The following is a 24,497-nucleotide window of genomic DNA, read 5'->3' as shown; positions in this document are numbered from 1 at the left end:
AGAGTCCCTGCCCTGCGAAACAACTAGACGGGAGACAGACAGTGTACAATGCTGGAGGTGGTAGCAGCAAAACCAGGAGATTAGCGGGAAATGGTGTGTGTGGCTTCCCAGCCCATGGAGCCCAGCAGTTACAGTGAGTATGCCAACCCATAGAACAAGAGAGCCAAGAACCTTTCGCAGGAAGCTTGCTGACAGGGTGGGGTGCTTTCAAGTACTTACTGGTGAGGCTAGACTTTCAGACCAATAAAACTCAGTACCTTCAGACCAAGCTCACTGGAGGAATAGAGTACCTCCAGGCACATATTGACGGAGCCAGAGGATTTCTGAGACCAGGCCAAGGGACTGACGGGGCCAAGAGAAGAGTCCTGCCCTCAACAGCCTGAGAGAGGAGGTCTGTCACCAGGCACAGGAGGAGCCTGTGCCTACGGGACTGTGAGGGGCTGAGAAAAATGCCCTGCATGGAAGAAGGAAGACCGCCTACATGCTTCTTGGTCTTGATCTCAAGGGTTTTTTTTGGGTTTTTTAAAAATAATTTTATTGGGGGCTCGTACAACTCTTATCACAATCCATCCATCCATTGTGTCTAGCATTGTACATTTGTTGCCCCTGATCTCAAGCTTTAATGAATTCAGTAATTACATAAGAATGAGTATGGTTTGTGAGTTCTGTGTGCACATTACAGCACACTATGAAACCCTGCAGAAACCGAGTGCTACGGGAAGTATGGCATGTTTCAAAAGTCATTAAAAGGTCGGAGGTATGTTTAACCTCCCCTCCAAGGGTCAACCTGGGGCTGACCTCCCCCTTGCGAAGGTAGTTGAGAGGGTCTACATCCTTCATTTGCAAGTGAGTTGTGGAAGGCTGCCCTCTATTTCAGTCGTTTCCAGCATTGCTTGGGCTGTGGAGCTGAAATGGATTTCCTCCTGCTCAGTTCAAGAGATACTTTCTCTCCCAGATCTTCCAGAAGACCATTCTCCATTGTCTGATGGAGACTGATGACTAACACCCCAACCTCCTGGGCTCCCAGGGAACCCGCTTCCTGAAGAAGGCATTGGGTGCTGCTGACCTCTGAGGACCTGGACTATGTGGTTGGTCCTGAATCTAATAAATGTCCCATGCTTACGTTCCCTCTGGCCCTGTGTTAGACACTTCACAGCATTGTCGCTTCTTTCCATTACCCAGCACTAGATTTCATTGTCAGTTAGCCATCTATAGATCCCCTATTAATGTTTGGAGATTACACCAAACATTTTACATATGAGGAGACTTCAAAATGTTTACAGGAAAATCCCACTATCTTTCCATCCCATTTTTCTACAAGCTTTTTGAAGCGCCCTCGTCCATTATTTCTGACTTCCACAGCCCAGGTCCCGTAAGAGAGGGAGTTGCATTCCCACTTTCCCCAAGAGGAGCACCAGGTCACACAGATAGTAAGTGGCCTGGCCTGGTGTCTAACCTCGGCCTGCTGCTTCCAGAGCCCCCAGCGCTGCTGCGTCGTGCAAAAGACCTTCCACTGGGAGGAGTTCAAATTCTGCCATCTTCAGCAGTGCCAGTGCGAGGAGGATCTGGCAGCTCTTTCAGGCTCTCAGCCATCATCAGTTCTGAGGATTCCGCCTTTTCCAGAGAGTCCACCCATCTAGCTCCAGCCTTCAAGCTGGTCCTTCGAACTGGGACAGCTCACAGGGCCTTGGCATCTTGCAGTTTTCCAAAGGTTGGCCCACGAGGTTTCTCGTTTTCTTTTCTCCCAGACCTCCTGCATCTGCCTTCAATTGAGCCTCCAAGCCGGGGAAACAAGTTCTTTTCTGGCAGAAGATTGCAGCTGTATTATTTACCCCTTAGGGGATAAGCTACAAATCCTGAGGTTTACAACTGGGAACTCCGAGATCTGGCTGGACAAGCACATAAAAGCCATCTCGACTGGGGGAGGCAGACTCACACACTGGCCATTCTGGTCATGAGCTCTCCCCCTGGAAGCTGTGCCCCAGAACCAAAGGCACTGTCTCCGTCGGCAAAAGCACATTGAGCCTTCCCAACACATGCACTCATTCATTTCTGCCAAGCAGGTGGTGCCTTTTCATTGTTTTTCTCTCTCCAACTCTCCCTTCCTGCCCCCCCCCTCCCCTTCCCTCCCCAGCTTTCTCTTGTCCTTAAAAACTTCCTCCTGGTTTATACTTCTTTGTAGAATCCCAGGGAATGCCAAGGGTGGAGAAGAATAAACCAAAGCCTCAGACACAACGGGGGAGGGGGGGTGGGTGGAGACTACAATTTGAAAACAAATAAGTCTCTTTGGTTCCAGTGGGGTTTTTGTTGTTTTTAAAGGACTGCTGTTCCAGCAGAGCATTTGATTTGGAGCTAAGATTTCTCAAGCTTTTAGAAAGAACAAGAACCAACCCAGGTGTGCAGATCTCACAAAAGAGCCATGCAAGTGTGGGGTTCCTAAGAAATCCTATTGTATAAGCAAGCTCCATTTTCCCTTTAGCAAAACAGGCGTTTGAGAAGCAGCTTACAGTGTGGCATCAACCATTGTCCTTTTCTCCATCACTGAGCGACATCTCAAAAAAAACGAGGAGTGAGATTTGTGAGCTCGAGGGAGCATCTCAGAAAAATTACATCTTGTCCTCTCTCAACTATCTGTGCTAATGGAGGGGATCCAGGAGTTTCCATTGGGACTCCAAGGCCACCATCTATTTACAGTTGCCGTTATGAGGCATTTCGGTAATTAATTGGTGGCATGAAGCTCCTGGTTGCTAACAGAGATTGGTGTTCCTAACCCACCAGAACCACTCTATGGGAAGAAAAGGGTGGCAGTCTGCCTTTCTGCCTTGTAAACCCCCTGGGGCAGCTCTACTGTTCTATAGGGTGTGGACCATACTCACTGCCCTTGAATCAATTCCTACTTGTAGCAACTCTATAGCAATATATAGCACAGGGCAGAACTGGCCTCATGGGTTTCCTAGACTTAAAAATATTCTTTTATTAACAGATCATTTTACTGTGGCCTCTTATTACAGCTCTTATGACAATCTATACATCAATTTGTATCAAGCATATTTGTACATATGTTGCCATCATTATTTTCTAGACATTTACTTTCTATTGAACCCTTGGTATCAGCTCCTCTTTTTTCCCTCCCTCCCACCCTCGTGACCCTTTGATAAATGATCATTATTATTTTCATATCTTACACCGACCGCTGTCTCTGAAACCGTGGGGGAAGGGACACACCGAGACTAACTCCGGGCAGGAGCAGAGAGACTCAGCTGGGTCCCGTGAAGCACCTGGTGGTTTCAACAACTGCCGACCTTATGGTAGCAGCCCAACAGGTAACCACTAGCGCTCCGGTGTGTATATTTAGCAATTAGCATTTTAATATGGGTGTGTGTGTGTGCTTCTGAGAATTGATAACAGGGAATGACAAAGCTAGTCCTTGAAGATGCGGAAGGAGCTTTGCCAGGCTCTTTGACCCACTCTGCTAGGGAGGGCTGGGGACCAGATGGACTTTGAGAAGAAGGTTTCAACCCTGCCGCTGCTTGGCAACACTTCAGCGTCCTCATTGGGAAAATAGAGACAATTCCACAAGGTTAAAGTACCTTGCCCGTAGAAGTTGGGAGCGGATTCTCAAACAAAACCATAATTCCATCAGGCATTAGTTTAATCTTTAAGGAGCCTGGGAGAGTTGGAAACTTCCAAGAGTAGTCCAGAAGTGTGGATTATTTGGGTTAGAGGGCATCTGCCTCTTTAAATGATGCCAGGGGGCGCAGCAGGACCCAGGAGGACTGCAGCAGACTGGTAGGTCTAACTGCCATCTCTGGCCAGGCCGCAGCCTCACTCAGAAAATAAGCACCCAAAAGTTCACAAATGCTGCTCCCAAGTTTATCCTAAGCTATCCTAAACACCCTGGGTGCTCATACTTGAAACCCTTTTAATTTTCAGTAATTCCTTAGAACATGTAATAAGTGTGAACACCAAGCATGACCTTGAAACTGGATGGCAAGAAGGTTCATCTAGGCCAGCGGTTCTCAACCTTCCACGTGCTGTGACCCTTTCATACAGTTCCTCATGTGGTGATGATCCCCAACCATAAAATGTTTTCATTGCTACGCCATCACTGTCATCTTGTTACTGTGATGATTCGGGCGGCACCTGTCATTCAACCCCCAAAGGGGTCGCGACCCTCAGGTTGAGAACCGCTGGTGTAGGCGGTTCCGCTGCTGCACATGGCACTTCGCACTGTGTGCACAAATGCTGACTTGGGTGTGTCGGGGGAGAGGGAGTTCTGAATTGCGCTGCCCCTCTCTGAAAGGGGGGAGGGGTTAGGAAGGCTGGAAATGAATGGCCCAGGCAGACATACCGTTTGGAAATCCCGTCTGAGTTTCTGCGGTTGTCTCCCCATCTCTAGGACATGACAGGTCCTGGATGAAGGGCTCTTCCACACGGAGAATCTGGTGCTGGTGCCCTGAAACAAAAGACAGCTCAACCAACTAAACTAAAATTTTTCTGAAGAACACACTCACTTTCAGGGTGAGAAAGTCAAGAACGGCCCTACTATTTGTAGCTGGTGTTACTTAGGATGCAGGTTCAACCGTGACAGAAGCCTCCCAATACAGTGTGGCTCTGCAGACCCAGGGGCCCAGTTTCCCTCTCTCATTGGCTGACACCCTTAGTATCTGCCTTTCATTTCAGAATCTGAGACAGCTGCGCCCCTCCTACCGCTCACCTCAATCCAGAAGAAAGACGACCACCTGGATGTTGAGCCGTCACTGATCTCATTCTGAGACCACACCCACTTCGAGGGAGGCTGGGAAGCTGGACTCACAGGGATCGGTGTACAACAGGGCAAAGCTCTGCCCGAGACTGCAGCAGCCTCACAGTGATGGCTTTGTTGGGGCCCACTCACTGTCTTGATTAGATTCTAACTCCTAGGGGCCCTATGGGACAGAGCAGCACTCCCCCTGGTGGGTTTCCAAGACTGTAAGTCTGTACTGGAGTAGAAAGATTTGTCTTTCTCCCTCAGAACAGTTGGTGGTTTTGAACTGCTGACCTTAGGGTTAGCAGCCCAATGGATACCCCACTACACCAATAGCCTAGATAATATTTATTCATCCTTTGGGGTGAAAGGTTAGAACATACAAATCAGTAAGAATCTAAGAGTTGTTGTTATCAGGTACCAATGAGTAGGTGCCAGCTTCCAGGGCCCCTGCGTCTGATAGAAATGTTCGTTGCCTGGTTCTGCACCGTGCCACCAGCCTTGCTGTGGCAGCAACCACATGCAGGTGCTCCGCTCTTGCACTAACATGCTACTTTCTCAAGCATAAGGTTATCATTAATACTTTGTGAACACTGTAATTCAAAGGCATCTCAGTTCCTTGTTGGCCCTCCTAGTTCATTCATTGTCCAGTTTTCACATGCATACCGAGTGGTTGAAAATGCAATGGCTTGGACCAGGCCCACCCTAGTCCTCAAAATGACATAATTGCTGTAAAAAACAAAACAAAACTTTATTGTGAGTTGAATGAAAATGTCCAGAGCAGATCATCAGTTTCACATTCAACAATTCATGCCCATTCTATTTTATCTCATTGACGGCACCCTCAAAGTGCTCTCCCCTATCCTACTTCCTCTCGATTTCCTGTTTCCATTCCCCTTTCTTTCCCAACCCTTCTGAACCTTGTCACTGGACAGCTATTGCCCTCTTGATCGTGCATGGTTAATTATGTTAAAGGTGATCCTGCCTCACTAGTATCCCTGTTCCCCTTACATACCTGTGTCCTCTTTGGTTCACAATTAAGCCATGGTGGGGTGGGGAGGGGTGGAGAGAGTACATTTCCAGAACTGAAGGCTGACTAAAGGCCATCCATAGTCTTGGGGATTTTACCAGCCTCAATCTGGCCAGTAAGCCTAGATTTTTAAACACGGTTTTCAGGTTTGGTCCAAATTTTCCTCCCCCTCTATCTAGGACCCTGAGACCTCGTTTGCAAGGCTGGAGTTGGGAATAGGAAAGAAGTGCTCAGAGATAAGGGAATATAGTCTAGCCTGCTCAAACCACCATCTTATTACCCATTTCGCCCCCAAGTTCAATCAGTCCGGACCCTACTGCTATAGTCAGCATTTCCTGGCTTTATCTAGCCCCTTCCATTGACCACTCCCTCGGACAGGGAAGTAGAAAAAGAGAGATTTGCAGAAGTTGGTAAAAACTAATGTCAGAAAGCCGAGTTCCATTTCTAGATCCAAGAAAAACTTCCTGTTTTCTTAAGACCCTTCTTAGGAGCGGAAACTAGCTCACTCACATGAAAACCACAATGAATAATTTCACTGATTTGTACCGTATGTTTAGCAAGGCTGACATCCCAAGAGAAGGTTGGTGAGTAAGAAGAGAAACCATCAGGAGGCAACTCCTCCCTTCCCGACCAGGCTCCTCCTCCCTTCCTCCTCCCCCACTCCCTGAAGGAACTGACACCTGGCAGCAGCTCCATCAAGGACTACTTAGCCGGATTGCTCACCCTTTCTCCAGATGCTTGCCACACCCCACACCCCAAAAAGAGACCAAGAAAAGCAACTGCGTTAGCAAGAGACTATGCTAAATTGATTGAAATGCAGAATCTCAGCTTAACATAACAAAAGTTTGTTTCTTCTATTACTTGACCAGTTGAGGTGGGTGTTGTTTGCTGCTATCAATGGATCTGGATCCATTCCATCCCCCAGCAACTCTATGCACCACAGAAGGAAACATTTTCCAGTCCTGCGCCATCCTCACCATTGCTCCTGTGCTTCGACCCATTCTTGCAGCCAGTGTCAGTCCATCCCCTCGTAGGTGGAACAAGAACCTTTGTTCATAAAGATGTGGACATTCTGACCTGTCTTATTCTTCTATGCTTTGGACGTGACTTGTGGCACTTCTGTCTCAGTAATTGGATGGCCTCAGAGGAAGGGATCATGAGGGAGTATGTACATTTGGCCAGCAATAAATAATACCTCTGCCTTCGCAGCCCTTTGACACTGCCAGTGCATGCCTGCCGCAACGTGTAAAGGCAGCTCAGAATTCCAGATGGACGAGATGAAGGCTCATCTGAATGTCAATCTGCTGAGACGTCCCATCTAAAGGTTCTGCTGTTGAGGTGTGCTGCAGCTGGTTGTCACCGCGTTGATTCTGACTCACGTGGGAAGTGCAGCATTGCTCCGTAGAGTTTCAGGCTGTGAGGGTTCAGAAGTAGGTGTCCAAGCTTGTGCTGTGAGGGCCATCTGGGGGCCAGTGGTTTGAACCACCAACCTTTCTGCTAGTAGTCGAGAGCTTCACCGTTTGAACCCTCTCTGCCCAGCGAGTCCTTTAAGATTATTGCTTACCATATATACTCGATTATAAGCCGATCTGACTATCAGCCGAGGCACCCAATTTTACCACAAAAACGGCATAAAAATTGTGCTGAAAAAACTCAGCTTATACAAGTATGTACCGTTATCTAGTTCCTAAATTTCTAACAAGTGACCCTGAGGTCTAAAGTGGTCCACCCTCCACCTGAAACTTTTTAATGGATCCATTCATTCAGTTGGCTAGTCCACAGGAACTAGCGGCTCCATAGGGCTTCCTGAGCAGTGCTTCTCAACCCTCCTAATGCTGCCTGACCCTTTAACACAGTTCCTCTTGTGGTGACGCCCCCCTAGCCATAAAATTACTTTTGTTGCTACTTCACAACTGTAATTTTGCTACTATGAGTCGGGCAACCCCTCAGAAGGGTTAGACCCCACAAAGGGGTCGCGACCCACAGGTTGAGAATGCCAGTCTGGAGGCACTCACGGAGCTTAGTGTCCCTGGAAGCATGAATCGATCCTTCATTGGTGTCAAAGCAGAGTTTTTGCAAATCATGTCATTTTAAGCTGTCCATGTTTAATTCCACTAAAACGATACCATAACACCAAAGGATTGTTGACCCAAACTGTGCAAAGTGTATTATGATTCAAGCCTCTTTGGGCACATGACTCATTTTTGACTCGTCCAAGGTTTCCATGCCAGCAGAGGATATTAGGCATTCACCATCATGATCCATTAAACTTACATGCTGCCCAAACATGTAGGACGGCGTCGTCCTCTTGAGTGAACGTGTACACTCTTGCTAGGGGGTTCTTCCTAAGTGATAACTCAGCCACGCCCTGCGCATCCCTGCCTTCCCCTCTCACTTCGGGGCCACTTTGCCATGCAACAAAAAGGCAAGCGAGAGAGCCAGGGAAAGAGAGGTGCTTGCCAGCAGACTTACTCACAGGGTGGTTCCCAGACTTTTGTTTTACTTGGCCTGCTTTAGAACTGCTTTGGGACCCATGAGGTTCTCCATCCAAGAGGCCTTTCCAGACCTGATTTCCCCTCGGAATGACACATTATCCACCCTTCAAAAGCAGCGATGGTAAATTCCTGCCTGGGGAGCAGCAATTGATTTGAATTACACACTATTTGAATAAATCAGTATGGGATTAACAAGGCTTTATTGTTCTGCACTCCCTCACTGAAACTTGCTGTAGTAATGTCTGGTGACACTATGTTCTCCTGCCTACCATTTGGCTATGCAAAAGAACACTTTTCTAACATTTCAATTGGTCCTTTTTAGTTGTATGTAATCAAAACCTCTTTTGACCATTTTACCAATCATGAAAGCTGGATCCCTTTCCTTTTGTCGCCATCTTTGCTCTGATTCCACAGCTGAAACTTTTCTTAGACTTGAAAAAAACAAACAAACAAAGGCGAGCACGGTGGGGGCGGCCTGGCGGCGGGCGGCGGAAGAAAAAAAAGAAAGAAAGAAACTTTTCTTAGATTTGTGGTGCCCACAATATTCCTTTGTGACTGCTCTACCCAAATACAAGCACACACCATACACACAACAATTTGGGATACTCATCCTTATCAAGTGTGTGTGTGCTTTTTTAAACAAATACTCTCGGGCACAGAACTAAACCCCTGGCTCACGGCACACACACCCTCATTGGGATATACATTCTCTTGAAGATGGTTTTGTTATTTACATTTATAGTCACTCGTTAGGTTTGTGTTGTGTTTTTTTCTCCTTCTGATTTTTAAGTCTTTCTCAATATCTAGAATAGGCAAATCATAGAGACAGAAGTTTATTATAGATTGCCAGGGGCTAGAGCAGGGAGGAAGGGATGGAAGTCATTATTAAAATAATATTTCATTCCTGGAAGGTGATATAAAACCCTTAAATATGGGTAACAGTGATGGTAATGCAGGGTGGTAAATGTGATTAATGTCAAGGAACCATACACATAAGCAGTATTAAATAGGATTCTTGTTGTTTATGTTTTAGCCAAGAAATTCATTTTTAAAATATTTCTATTTTATTCACTTTATAATCATCTGAGGGTCCAAACTCAATCACCAAGTAAAAGTATACGTCTATCAACATTTACTCTGTAAATGAAATTAGCTCTAGCGAATGTCTGTGAAGTGATAAATTCTGAAGGCCAAGAGAACTAACCAGACTTGAAGTGGTTTTCTTTTGATGGCCATTAATTATTATACAAGAGATAGCCAACTCCGAACCCACTGCTGTTGAGTCAATTCCAACTCGGAGCAACCCTGCCGGGCAGGTTGGAACTACAGACTGCCTCGTCTCTCTCCTTCGGAGCAGCTGGCGGATTCAAATCTCTGACCTTGGGGCTAGCAGCTGAGACCCTAGCCACTGGACCATTGGGGCTCTTCACCTGCAGAGGATGCCTTTTTATAAAAGCTTATGATCCACAGAATGTAAAAATCCATAAATGGGAACTGCCATGGAGTTTGCTCCCAGCTGGTTTTAGGCCAATTGAATCTAATAAAGATCAAGAAGATAGAAAGTAAAGGCAACTTGAATCCAAAATAAGTACCAAGAACATATTGTATTTCATTAATGGGTAATAAAATTAAATCTGTGTACCTCTGAATGGAAATTTAAATGCCAATTACGTTTTTATATAAAACTGTAGGCCCATGTAGCTATCACTCCTCTTAAAGTAACAACCTAATAGCACAATGCTTTTTAAACCATCTTTGATGAAATCCACAAAGAAATCATCTTTATCCATTTGTCTCCAACATCTTCTCAGATCTTGTGCCTAAATTACAATTCTTGTACTAGAAAAGAGTTATAAGATATACTTACACTTTAAGAAGTATGATGAATTCTTTTTAGAAATGTATAATTAATTATAAATTTATAATCTATTATTCATTGGGAGTTAGTACATATATCATTCCATAGTTCTGTCACATCAAGCAGAATTGTACAATTGCTACTACAATCAGTTTCTAAGCATTGTTTCTTCCTCGATATCGTCTCCCTCTTACCCCTGAGTCTAATTGCTGTCCCCATAGGTTCATCCGTACACCAAAAACCAGGAAAACACACAACACAACTTCAAGAGGGTGACCTCCAATGATGTCACACCCATGAGATACACCCCTAATATGAATGAACTCACACAAAACAAAACACAAATACAGAAAATGTTGACAACCAGATCGGGTCCAACATCCATCAGAGGGGCAATCCACTGACAGAGTTTTAACTGTTTGAGTAAGGTTTATGCTTTGATCTTGTAGACTTCTCTCTCCAAGGCCCTCTGTTTAGTGGTCACTTTTCTCCCCTTCTGCAATTGTGGATAGAGGGAAATCACTGGAGGTTTAATTTCTATGTAGTTCTCACAAATGAATTTTTGGCTCTCACTCATTCATAGTCTTCTACAAACCAGATTCTCACAATTTAGGTTCTGATACTGATCCCTCCTTTGCCTTCAGATTATCTGATGTACAATCCTTTGGTGACTGATGATGGTGTGCTGCTTCTTTGCCAGTGGTTCTCAACCTGTGGGTCATCACCCCTTTGGGGTTTTAGGAACCGAGACACTGCTCCTCTATCGTCTGTCTCCAGGCGGGTCCGCCCACATGCAGATAGGCCCACATACGAGTATCCGGCATGAAGACTGTTACCCATGCTACACCATGCTTCAAGATAACATTTCATTAGTTTGTTATTAGAAATAAGTATTTCAAAATATAGAATTACATATTGTTTTGTGATTAATTACTATGCAGTAATTATGTTCAATTTGTAACAATGAAAATTCATCCTGCATATTTACATTATGATTAATAACAGCAACAAAATTACAGTTATGAAGTAGCAATGAAAATAATTTTATGGTTGGGGTTCACCACAACATGAGGAACTATATTAAAGGGTCTTGGCAGTGGGAAGGTTGAGAACCACTGTTCTATGTGGACTTATGTTGACATCTCATTTAGATGACTGCTTGGTGGAGACAAGCCTTTAAGGCACCAGACACTATTTTATCTGATAGCTAGGCACCATCTAATTTCTTCACCACATTTTGCTATAGCGCCTGTGTCTTTTGTGTTCCCTTCCTGAGAGTATTGAGCAGAGCCATTATGTGAGAACTAATTGTTCTTAAATTGGAGCTAGGATTTAGTATGAGCCCAAAAGCCATTCCTGGGGGGCGGGGGGTGGTAGTGGTGGTGTGTGTGTGTGTGTGTGTGTGTGTGTGTGTGTGTGTGTTCCCCTTGATGAATTCTTTTCTTTTTAAATTTTGTGATAAAAAAGGAAATTCTATAATCTGTAGTGAAAAGATTGTCATATGAAGATGTGATTAAGCTTCTCTCAGTTTTCAAACGAGAGACTTCTTTGAAGCTGCTCTAATTAGAAATAATCAAAAGAAAAGGTGATTGGTCTGGTAACACTGATTTCATTCGCAAGCGAGTAGAACTGAAGCACTTACAGAACGTGCTTCAAAGTGGAGGTGTGGACAAAATCCCAGTGGCACATACTTGGAATTGAATGAGCTTCATGGGCCACTTGGCTCATAGGCAACATAAACAAGAAAGCCCCAAAGAAGTTGAGGCCCTCGTAGTGCAGTGGGTTATAGGGAAGCTGTAGGTATTTTTAATTACATTGTGAGCAGATATTAAAAGTAAATTAAAATTGTATAGGCGTTAAAAAAAATCTTTGAGAAATAGAAAAACTCAAGAGGAACAGGGCAACGAAGTCCCCATGGGATACCAAAAATAGACTTTGGGGCCAGGGCCTGGAACCCCATCAGACTCCACCAGAAAACACTCCGAAAGGTCAACAAACAGACCTTGATCTATTTATAGGCACTTAAAAATTTTTTTGGTCGTTTTTTTTCTTGTTGTTTTGTTTTCTTTTCTTTTGTTGCTTTGTTTTGCTTTGTCTTGTTTTTTTGTGCATATTATTATCTCTGCAGGTCTATCTAGATAAAATAGGCTGGATAAACAATCTGGAGGAGAAAACAATGGACTGATGGTTTGTGGGAGGGGGAATGCATGGGAAAGAAAGTTGGTGTTAACAAACCCCAGGACAAGGAAACAAAAAGTGATCCAAAATTGATGGTGAGGAGGTTTTAAGAGGCCTGGTAGGGCTCGGTCAAGGGCAATGGAACCAAGAGGAATTACTGACGCCCAAATGAAGGCTTAACATGATAGAGGGACAAGAGGAAAGTAAAAGGAAATAGAGGAAAGAAGTAGGAGGCAAAGAGCATTTATGGAGGTCTAAATATATGCATGTATATATGCAAATATATTTATATATGAGGATGGGGAAATAGATGGATGTGCATATATTTATAGGTTTAGTATTAAGGTAGCAGATGGACATTGGATCTCCACTCAATTACTCCCTCAATACAAGAACACTTTGTTCCATTAAACTGGCATTCCATGATACCCACCTTCCCGACACAATTGCTATACAAATGGGTGCATAAGCAAATGTGGTGAAGAAAGTTGATGGTGCCCGGCTATTAAAAGATATAGCATCTGGGGTCTAAAAGGCTTGAAGATAAACAAGCGGCCATCTAGATGAGAAGCAACAAAGCTCACATGGAAGAAGCACACCAGCCTGTGTGATCACAAGGGGTCAATGGGATCAAGTATAAGACATCAAAGAACAAAAAAATCATTTCATTGTGAATGAGGGGGAATGTGGAGTGGGGGCCAAAAGCCCATCTGTAGGCAACTGGACATCCCCTTAGGGAAGAGTCGTGGGGAGGAGACAAGCCAGTCAGGAGGCAGTGTAGCAATGATGAAACATACAACTTTCTTCTAGTTCTTTAATGCTTCCCTCCTACCCCCAATATCATGATTCCAATTCTACCTTACAAATCCGGCTAGACCACAGCATGTATACTGGTAAAGATAAAAGCTTGAAACACAGGGAATCCAGGACAGAAAAACCCCTCAGGACCAATAATGAGAGTATCGATACCAGGAAGGGAAGGGGAAGGTGGGAGAGAAAGGGGGAACTGGTCACAATGATCTACATATAACCCCTTGCCTGTGGGACAGACAACAGAAAAGTGGGTGAAGGGAAACATCGGTCAATGTAAGACATGAAAAAGAAATTTATAACTTATCAGGAGTTTGGGAGGGAGGATGGTGAGGGAGGGGGAAAATGAGGAGCTGACACCAAAGGCTCAAGTAGAAAGAAAATGTTATGAGCATGATGGTGGCAACAAATGTCCAAATGTGCTTGACACAATGGATGGATTGTGATCAGAGCTGTATCTTTATAAATATATTTATATATAATTACTAGCAATCTGGTTTGTCTCTCTAGAGAACCCTGTCCAATACAGAGTCCCCAATAAAATGATTTTTAATGCAATTTAGAAAATCTACCATCTCAGATATTTATTATTGTTTTCTTATAAGAGTAGTGCATGACTACAATCAAATCAAAGGGGGGAAAAGGAGAGAGCACATTTAAAGTATACACTTCTAGACTTTAAGTCATACAGTTTAGAAGATCCTAAGAGGGTTGCTTCTTAAAAAATAAAACAAAACCCAATTGGAGCCCAAAACAGTTCATATTTGGTAAGGTATTTGGGGAGATTCCACCAAATTTTCAGGCCAAGAAATTTATTTACTCCTACACTCCACCCTTGCCATTTGTTTGTGCTTCAGCAGTTGTTATAGAACGGAGTCGACAGCTGGCATAGACTCGGGAGCCCTCTTTTCCAGGAACAAGCTACATGTACATCGTAAGCAGATAAGAAAATGTTTTTTCTTCCAAGTCCAGTTCTTGTGACTATAGAATGTTCTCCACACTTCTGCCTCCCTCAGACTGCCTGCCAGTCTTCCTCCCTGGGCCCCAGATGACCCCACTGCCAGGAGCTGGGCTCTGGTGGCAGAAAACTTGTGTCCTCAGTCATTGGGTATGGTGGGGCCAAGCAAGAACCGCAGGAAGCTCAGCCTGTAAGTGAGAGGCAGGGAGAGAGATCAGGGCGATACCCAGTCAGCAGTCAGTACTGGCTTCAAGTCGATGGAGACTCACAGCGACCCTGCAGGACAGGGTAGGACTGCCCCTGTGGGTTTCTGAGACGGTGTGCCCCTGAGACTGTCACTCTTGAGGGGAGTAGAACCCCTCATCTTTCTCCTGTGCAGCAGCTGGTGGGTTTGAGTGGCTGGCCTTGTGGTGAGAAGCCCAAAGCTTAACCACTATGCCACCGGGGCTCCTAGTACGGGCTCTCTTGGGTTTATTTACTAGTCTGTACCAAACAGTTTCACATGAGGTGAAAAAGATGTGAAACTTCATTACAGAGTAGTGAACACAAGTAAGCCCATGTTTACCTTGCTTACTGGGTCTTCCTGCTCTGTCAGGGAGGTAAATTTTGGAGTTCTTGATTCTGTAGGAAGCTGCTGTGGGGACTGGGAGAGAGACCGACCAATGGTAGCCTTAGCTAGAAACAAAATTTTTGATGTGGTGTGAAACAATGTGCATTTGTTCCCTATGTATTTGTAGGTAAGCACAGCAGATTTCTGCGATAATCCAACCCTGTATCCACTCTTCCCCTCCACTTTCCGCAGCCCATGGCTGACTAGGGGTCTACCGGGACAAGTCAATTGTAGAGCCTTGAGTCCTGCCTGGCTTTGGCCTGGCACCTAGACTAAAGACACCTGCTCTGGCAGTCAGTTTCCGGCTCAACTTGCTCCGGAACAACCTGCACCAGGTCCTAGTTTGTTTCACCGACCCAGCCTAGCCGCCCAGGCTAATCCCTTGCCTCTGATCACCTGATCCTGGGTGCCTGCTCTTCCAGTTAGCTGCTGCTGTAAAATACTGATGAGGATCACAGAGATTAATGGTTGTTAGGAACTTATTCTGTCTCAAAGACTACCTTAGGTGCTTAATCTAATATAATTAAACCCATTAATTGTGTCACCAACATTTGGAGAAACTGAAGCTATTAAGTGTCTCACTTGATGTCTCCCAAAGAGACTGGCACAGCTAGAATTTGAATCTGGATTTTTCTGATGGCAGGCAGCTACTCTAAACTGGGGGCCAAAGTTCTTACCATGTACTTTACCTGCACATGATTTCCACACCTGCTTCCGGGAGTACCCCTCTAGGGCAGGACAGAATCCCAGCTATGCTGCCTGCCTTGGGTCTGGCCACGAGGCCTGGGGCACCATGCCCTAGAAGGCTGTCTGTGGAAGGGTCTCGAACAGCTGTATGATCAGATAGAGATCATTGCAATCTTGATTATGCTGGATCAAACTTGATACTTGGGTCAGCTGAGCTCCCTCTTGACCCAACCTGAATTTGTTCCAGGTACAAGTATTGCTTGCTTGTTCCACGACAAAAATTTCTTCCCTGGCTTTTTAAATGTTGATGGTGGTCTTTTCTTTTTTACTCACTATTTGTATTTTTATATTATTATTGTTTTATCCTTTAAAAAAATAGTACCAGGGGCTAATGACAATATTAACAGAAGATCATTATGCCCGAGGGGGATGATTGACAAGCCTCTCTACCATAAATTAACCAAGAAGTTTTGAAAGGGAGCTAAAGGCGGATAAAAAAAACCCCCAAAAACATCAGATCCAGGAATGGGTTTGGGGCTCACACTAAACCCTAGATCCAACTGAAGAAGTGTTAGTTCTTACACCATGGCCCTGTTCAATCCCCGCCCTCAGGAAGGGAGCACAGGAGATATGGGTGCTATAGCAAAGTGTGGTGAAGACATTAGATAGTGCCCGTCTGTCAGATGAAATAGTGTCTGGGGTCTTAAAGGCTTGTCTCCAAACAGGGAGCCATCTAAGTCCACCTGGAAGTAGCACCCCAGCATCAGTCACTGATGGATTGTAAATCATATAATCTGAAACCAAAGGAGGGAATCGTCTCAGAGCCTAAATTGTGAGCATCATGGTTTGCAGAAGGCTATGGAGGACAGTGGAAGGGAAGCCCAAGACACATTTGTGGAATCTACATAGGAAATAAGCCTCTGGTGATTTCCCTCTATCCATAATGGAGGGATGGGAGGAAATTGGTCACCAAACAGAATGCATTGGACATATGGCTACAGAAGATCAAAATGTCAGTGGACATTAGGCCTGGCCTGGTTTTCAACATTTTCTGTAGTTTTGTTGTTTATTCGTATTGGAGTTTGTCTCCGATGTGTCATGTCATTAAGGGTCCCTCTTGAATTTGTGTTATGTGTTTTGCTGTTCTTCAGTCTATGAAACCCAGGAGCGATGAACCTATAGAGACAGCAAGTAGAATAAGGGTTTCTGGGAGCACAGTGGTGGTGAGGGGGGAGGAGTAAAAGGAGCTGAAATCTAGGAGATCATGAAGGAAAATATGTTTGAAAACTAATTGTGATAGCAATTGTACAATACTGCTTAATGTGATTAAACAATGGAATGATTTGATATATCTGTATTAACTCCCAATAAAAAGTTTTGAAAGGAAAGAAAACTGCTTGTTTCCTCCTACATCCATGAGCAAATCTTACATCTGTGCACTCACCAGTCAGCGGGGTGAGGAGTGAAGTGACATGCCCTGTGTCACACAGTGCGAGTTAATGGCTGGCCAGGGCTGTGGTTTCATGGCTTCTAGACCATTCTGTGAAGACAGGAAACACAGAGGTCACACATTATATCCCAGAGGATTAACAGCCAACTAGGTTGCTTTAACCTTTGACTTTTGCCTCTGAGCAGTAATGACCCCACTAAAAGGATGACCAAGATTGACTATTAGGAGTGAATTGTTCTAGACTGCAATGATTCTCAACCTTCCTAATGCCACGGCCCTTTCATACAGTTCCTCATGTTGTGGTGACCCCCAACCATACCATTATTTTCATCACTACTTCATCACTGTAATTTTGCTGCTGTTATGAATCAGATGACCCCTGTGAAAGGGTTTTTCAACCCCCAAAAGGGTCAGGGGAGCCAGCCCCTAACAAATCATCACAGACCCGGTAGGCACAATTGTACAGTGATAATAGTAAATATCATAGTAAAGTCATAGAGAATATGAGAGATAGAAGAGAGATTGAAATAATGGAGTCAGACACATTTCATGGTAGCATGCTCACCTCAGCTCCTCTTGGTACAGGGCAGGAGAGAGACAGCGATTTATTGCTAACCAAAACTTACGTATCTTTTGGGGACATGCAAGCCTCCTAATTACATGTAAAGGTATACTTCACAGGAAAGGGTTGTACTATAGGTAATACTGTAATGAGAGGGGGACAATCTAGGGGTATACGTGCAATAGGAAGAGGCGGGATTAAGGGTATGCATCTGACAAGATGGGCGGATCCTAGATTCATGGCAGCGGCCTAACCTTGATTGCCCTAGAGCTGGAGATGTTATTTAGCCTAGCTTTCAGGGGGAAGCAATCCCCTGTCCCTAACAGCAGGGCGTGAGCCCTACTTATAGTGGGAGAAACAATGGTGTCTGCTTGCTCTGGATGGCGGAGTCTTCAGGGAGATAGCTTGACAATCATTTACTATTAGTAGCAAGCAGTATCCTAAGTCTAACATATATATTTGTGGGAGTGGAGCTAGAGAAGTCTTTTTGTACCCCCACAAAAGGGATCGCGACCCACAGGTTGAGAACCACTGTTCTAGAGGAATTATGATACTGCCCATCTTTGTCAAGGACTGGGACTTTCTGAGTCCATTACTAATCAAAGAGTAAGAAAGTGATTTATAGATTTATTCATGTTGTGATATCATTCACACCCTGGGACAGAAGCAATTCCATTTTCAGAATCGCCACTCCTGTTGAGCATTTACTGCACACCAGGGACTGCAGCAAGAGGCACTCTTATAAGTATGACCAATCTTTGAAGTAGGTGCTTACACACTCCCCATTTTCCAGATAGGAAACTGAGGCCTCCTGAGGTTAAGTGACTTGCCCAAGGCCAGATAGACAGGAACAGGAAGAACTAGGATCTGGGCTGTGCTTCCAGGACCCTGCGTCCTCACTTCTGCACTGGCTGCCTTTGCCTTTCATGAGAAAGGAGGGTGAGGGCTTTTGATGAATCAGCAAGATGGGGGTGGGGGACCTTTTGTTCAGGAGACCGCGAAATACCAATTATGATGCTGGGCAGCCATACTCCTCGGGTTCAAGGCTGACCTAGCTACTGAGAGCCAAGACGGTCTGCAATTCACTTTCCACTTCATTCTATGGACAGCTGCCGTCCAGTCCTGTGTGGGACGGGGACGAACTCTCCCAGTCTTTTAGGCACCGCAGTCCCTAGGTTTAAAGTTTAAAGCAGACATGCTGCATAGAAACATTAAAAAACAAACCAAATGGAACTACCAGTCAAAGAAAAGCTTGGCGATTTTCAACTCGTATTGCATAACTCCTTGCTTGGGAAGAAATGTTCAAAAATCGACAAAGGGAGGGAAAAACAGGATGTTAAATAATGCACTCTCATTATTGTGTCTTCAGTTGAGATTCTTCATTGCCAAAAACAACACGCCTCTTCCCTACACCCATTGGGGTTTGCTGGGAATTTGGCCAGGTTGGTGAGGGGTGGATGGGGGTGAAAGCAGAGGTCCACTGGACACGCACCAGGGAGAGAACCTGGGTGACAACAACAGCTCTGGGGCCCCTCCTGTGATGTGCAGGATGTGCCCACAAAGCTTTGGCCAGAATCTGGCTTCTGGCTTGGAAACTTTTCAGTGCACCCACAATTATCAAGGGTCTTCTCAGACAGCCTCAATCCTGGGGGCCAACATACAAAATGACACAAGCTCATGAATGTGTGGGAAGGGCCTGGATTCAAGAACAAATGAACCCCGGTTAGTAGTCTGGATTCCCTAGTCCTTAGCCATGCAACCTCTCTGAGCTTCCAGCCCTTCATCTGTGAAATAAGAAGATAGTATTATATTGTGGGCTATCTCCCCACCCCTTCCCCTTGCTCCCAGATTAAATGAAAGCTCGTATGTAAATTGCTCGGCACTATACCTGGAAGAAGTGATTCAAGAGCCTCCATCAGGGAGGAGACTGAAGGCTGTGGGACCCAGGAGCAGAGGGCAGGAAGGTCCAAGACGCAAGTCAGATTGAACAGAAAAGAAGCAACAGACTGAGAGACCATGAGGGAGGGGAAGAGGAGAGAGAACAAGCAGGGAGGAGGGACTCACCTCATGTCCTCCAGGACAGATTTGGTAAGGACAGATGGAAGATACAAGGAGAAAAGGAACAATGAATTTTGCGTCAAGATTTTTCAAGTCCTTTGAAGCCACTCTTTAAAACCTTGAAGGCATACGAACAGCTAGGTTGCATAATAGTCATTGATTAGGGGCTAATCCTAAAGTGTTTGGGTGGTCACAACAGGGGACCCCACCTTCGATGCTTCTTCCTTCAGTGATTCCACAATTACATTAGTATCACCTTCTCCACATTCATTCCTTTGGTGCCTAGAAACTTCCTCTGGTTCCTGTTTGCTGCACTTGTTTCTGTTGTGTGTCAGCAAGCCAATTCTTACTCATAACAACACAGAAGGGCAGAGCAGAACTCAAGAATGTTTTTTGTTGGGGGTGGGGAAAAAGGGGGAGAAAGGGAAAACTGATCACAAGGTTGGATATATCATCCCCCACCCGGCAGGGAGATGAACAATAGATATGTAGGTGAAGGGAGACAATAGACGGTGTAAGATACAAAATAACAATAACATATCATTGATCAAGGATTCATCACCAGGCTGGGGGTGGGGGAGAGGGAGGGGAAACGAGAGGAACTGATACCAAGGGCTCAAGTAGAAAGAAAATGATTTGGAAATGATGATGGCAACATCTGTACAAGTGTGCTTAATACAACTGAATGATGGGTTGTTATAAGATCTGTAAGAGCCTCTCAATAAGATAATAAATAAATATAAAAATAAAATAAATAACTAAATGGATGTACCCCTGGTAGGGCTTGAACAAGGGCAAAGTAACCAAGAGAAATTACCGAAACCCGAATGAAGGCCAAACATGATGGTGGAACAAGAGGAAAGTAAAAGGAACTAGAGGAAAGAACCAGGAGGCAAAGGTCTAAATACAGGCAAGTGCATATGCAAATGTGTTTATATATAACGATGGGATAGTTAAGGTTTATTGTGCCAATCTGGCTGATAAACACATGTGGGGTTAATTGAAGGGCAGGGAGATAAATGGCTCCATAAGCCTCATCTTTCTGGTTCTCTGGTCTCTTGCTCTCTGATAGTCAAACCGGGGTACAGCTGCCTTAGCCAGTTCCCTGCTTCAGCTAGCAAGGCTCACTTCCTGCAAGACATCCCTGAGGAGAAGCCACATGGACCTACCCTGATATAGACCTGGGTGCTGGAGAAGTTGAGTAGAGACCCCTACCAGCACTGAGATGCTTGTATCATCACTGGATTCAAAGACTTTCTACACACTGACCTGTGATTCTCCTGCATTCGGTGTCATTGTATGTATTTTGTGAGTTTGAGGAGGACCTTGTAGATTGGTGTCGGACATATGGGGTAGGTCAGACTTATGGGCTTGGACTGGATGGGGTTAGGATGCTTTCTGATTGTACAATTACCCTTTATATAAAACTCTTTTATACATATTTGAGTTTCTGTGGATTTGTTTCCCTAGTTTACCCAGACTAACACAAACAAAACTATAAGGAAATAGATCTATGTACATATATTTATATGTTAAGTATCAAGGTAGCAGACAGACATTGGGCCTCTACACAAATATTACCTCAATGCAAGAACACTTTGTTCTAAATACCTGGCATTCTGCGATGCTCACCTTACCGACATGATAACTGAAGACAAAATGGGTGTATCATAAATGTGGTGAAGAAAGCTGATGGTGCCAGGCTATCAACAGATATAGCATCTGGGGTCTTGAAGGCTTGAAGATAAACAAGCGGCCATCTAGATGAGCAGCAACAAAGCCCACATGGAAGAACCACACCAGCCTGTGTGATCACAAGGGGTCAATGGGATCAAGTATAAGACATCAAAGAACAAAAAAATCATATCATTGTGAAGGAGGGGGGATGTGGAGTGGGGACCGAAAGCCCATCTGTAGGCAGCTGGACATCCCCTTAGGGAAGGGTCCCGGGAGGAGACAAGTCAGTCAGGAGGCAGTGTAGCAATGATGAAACATACAACTTTCTTCTAGTTCTTTAATGCTTCCCTCCCACCCCCAATATCATGATTCCAATTCTCTCTTACAAATCCGTCTAGATGGGAGCATGTCCACAGGTACAGGTAACAGCTGGAAGCACAGGGAATCAAGGACAGATGAACCCCTCAGGACCAATATTGAGAGTAGCTATACCAGGAGGGGAGGGGGAAGGTGGGGTAGAAAGGGGGAACCGATCACAATGATCTACATATAACCCCCTGCCTGGGGGACAGACAACAGAAAAGTGGGTGAAGGGAGACATTGGACAGTGTTAGACATAGAAAAAATAATAATAATTTATAAATTATCAAGGGGTCATGAAGGAGGGAGGGGAGGGAGGGGCAAAAATGAGGAGCTGATGCCAAGGGCTCAAGTAGAAAGCAAACGTTTCAAGCATGATGAGGGCAACAAATGTCCAAATGTGCTTGACACAATGGATGGATGTAGGGATTGTGATAAGAGCTTAGGCGCCCCAATAAAATGATTAAAAATAATAATAAAGGAAGCTGATCTGCCTGTGGAACTTCACCAAACTGAAAAGAAAGCATTTTTATTAAAAAGTTGGAAGCAAAAATGGATGTTCCCACAGACTTGTCAGCGTCTCTGCATTCTGGGAAAGGCCCCACGTCCCAGCACCGTGACGTGTCTTCCTAAGCCTGTGATGTGTCTTCCTAAGCCTGTGTGTTTGCTGGGCAGGCACGCTGACAGCTGCAGTCACCAGGTTATCGAGATTGGGGTCACACAGAAGAGAGCGGCAGAAAGAATTCTGTATTTACTCTAGAACAAGGAAATACATATGGTTTGTATATTCTATTTAAAAAAAAGGGCAGGTGGGGGGGCGGTTGTTACTACCTCCCAATCGGCTCTTCTGAGGAATTCCCAGCCTGCGTTGCCAGGCTGACCCAGGACACTCTTGGTCCCCTCAACATCCCTTTGCAGACACTTGGCGGATCTGCAGCCTTCTCCCCCAGCCCGGGAGACATCATCCTAGTGCTTGTCAGCATCTTAGCCCGGGGAAGCCCAGCTTAGCCAACCACTGTCTCTCTAAGGAGCCCAATCCCCAGCTGGTCCGCCCACTCGCCCCCAGCACATGTCCAGAGCTTCCCGAATCCATGTGTGTTAGCTACATGGTGACATTAGCCATGCTCATTGTTGACTGAAAGCAAGGATAAACTGTAGCCAAGGCCTCTTTGCGGTTTTGACTTAACTGTTGCTCACTAACTATAACAAAGCTATAAAAAGGCTCAAAATAGAAACTGTATATAAAGAGGGAGACGGGAGGGGAGGCCAAACTTAGCTTGTCTCCCTCACTGTCCTGAAGCCACGTACACAGCCTCCACAAAGCTGTCCATAGATTCCCTACCGCTGCTTTGGAACCTATCAATGCACTCATTTAAAGGGACACCTCAAGTTTTTAGTATATCCCTAAATTTGAATCACCATAAGCCCAGGGTGAACATTGTCATCATCCCCAAAAGAGACAGCACAACCATATTTTAGTTCTTCTCATACCTGCAAGCCCAGGAAAACACGGCCTTCTGGAACAGTTCACGTACATAAATGATGCCGTAAACATTACCGACTGCTTTTCCTCCCGGCAGCTTGGGCTGTGCTGGGACAGCAAGGTACCCAGACCCAGATGACCTGGTCATGCGGCTCATCTGTTCTTGGTCCTTCTTCCTTTAATCTAAAACACGTTTTATTGTGAGTGGAGCAAGCCTTGATAGAGCGGGTCCGTTTTCCTTCGAACCGATCATTCACATTGTTTCACAGCATGGATGGCCATTTCTATACTTCCCAATTCCTCCTTCTGGTTCCACGTCCCAACTTTCGATCAACCTTTCTTTCTTGTCCACACCTGCCCCCTGAGCCTTGTCCCTTGGCAAATGCTGCCTCTTTGCTCTTCTGGGGTGGATGGCTCCACGGAGTTTGTGTCTCCCTGGTGTGTATTTTTTCCACCTATCTGTTGTTGGGCTGACAAGGCAGCCATGGGCCTAAAGCGTGACTACGGGTCCTCGTTTTAGGGTTCCACCAGTCTCCATTAGAACTGCAAGCCTGGTCTTCTCCAAAATGCTTTTTATCGATGCTGTTCACCTTGATGGCACAGACAAATGCACATCCTTTTATTAAGCAGATAGAAAAGGTAGATTCCGTACAACTCTGACTTATAATCAAAAGAGGCCCTAAAAGGAGTTTATTAGCTCAGGACTTTGCAGTCGCTTGATGAGCTTGCTGAATAGCCCAGTCTGGCAAGCCAGGTGGCCACTTTCCTGGAATCCAGCTGCATACTTCGAGAAGTGTTTCTTGGGAAATTAACTCCCATACCACTTGCAATTCTCTTCCCAAGAGGTTCTCAGTAAGCATAAAAGAGGCCTCCTATTTCACGTCCCTGTCTTGATCAAACACGAAAAGGGCACGGGGCTTGTAAAAGGAAACCCACGCTTTCTGGGGGACTTCAGAGAATCTGGACCTTGCTATCGTAGATGCTGCCTGTTTGCTAGGTAGTAAGGATAAGAACTCACCTGCGAATTAAATGGAGTGTTTTGAAATGGTGAGGCGGGCTATTTAAGGCCAAGGAAGGACGCATTAGCCAGTCTTCAATCGCCTCTTCCTGGGTCCTGGAACGTGTTTTTGATTTCTCAGGTTTGCGTGTTAGAGAATATTGCACCAAAAGACATGCAATAGATGGCCTTCCGAATACCTCTATGGCACAGCTCACTGAGGCCCCACATTGCAGAGCCTAGGGTTGGGTGACCCACTGGAAGCAGGTGTCAGCAGGCAAGCAAAGGGAAAAATGTTGAGGTTACGTAACAGGAACGACAGGCGGCAGCGGGTCAAAGTGGTTTCTGCAGTTGGGCTGGTGGGGGCCACGGGGAGTGGAGACTGTCCTTGACGATGGCTTATTCTAAGAACTACTGGGAACAGGTGGCATCTTGGGTTATGTGTTGGGCTTCTCACCCCCAAGGTCAGGAGTTCAAACACACCGTTTGAATCAAGCCTGGCACCTTGGGGACTCGGGAAACTCAGTCATTCCTGGC

The 24,497-nt window shown here is 45.2% G+C and overlaps 1 pseudogene; it reads right to left on the bottom strand.

Moving 5' to 3' along the window:
• Window positions 1-24,497, bottom strand: part of LOC142456141 (E3 ubiquitin-protein ligase RBBP6-like) — a 133,635-nt pseudogene that overhangs the window by 3,888 nt on the left and 105,250 nt on the right.

The sequence above is a fragment of the Tenrec ecaudatus genome, chromosome 9 (assembly GCF_050624435.1).
Source record: "Tenrec ecaudatus isolate mTenEca1 chromosome 9, mTenEca1.hap1, whole genome shotgun sequence".
NCBI lineage: Eukaryota > Metazoa > Chordata > Mammalia > Afrosoricida > Tenrecidae > Tenrec > Tenrec ecaudatus.
This window is presented reverse-complemented; position numbering and strand designations above follow the sequence as displayed.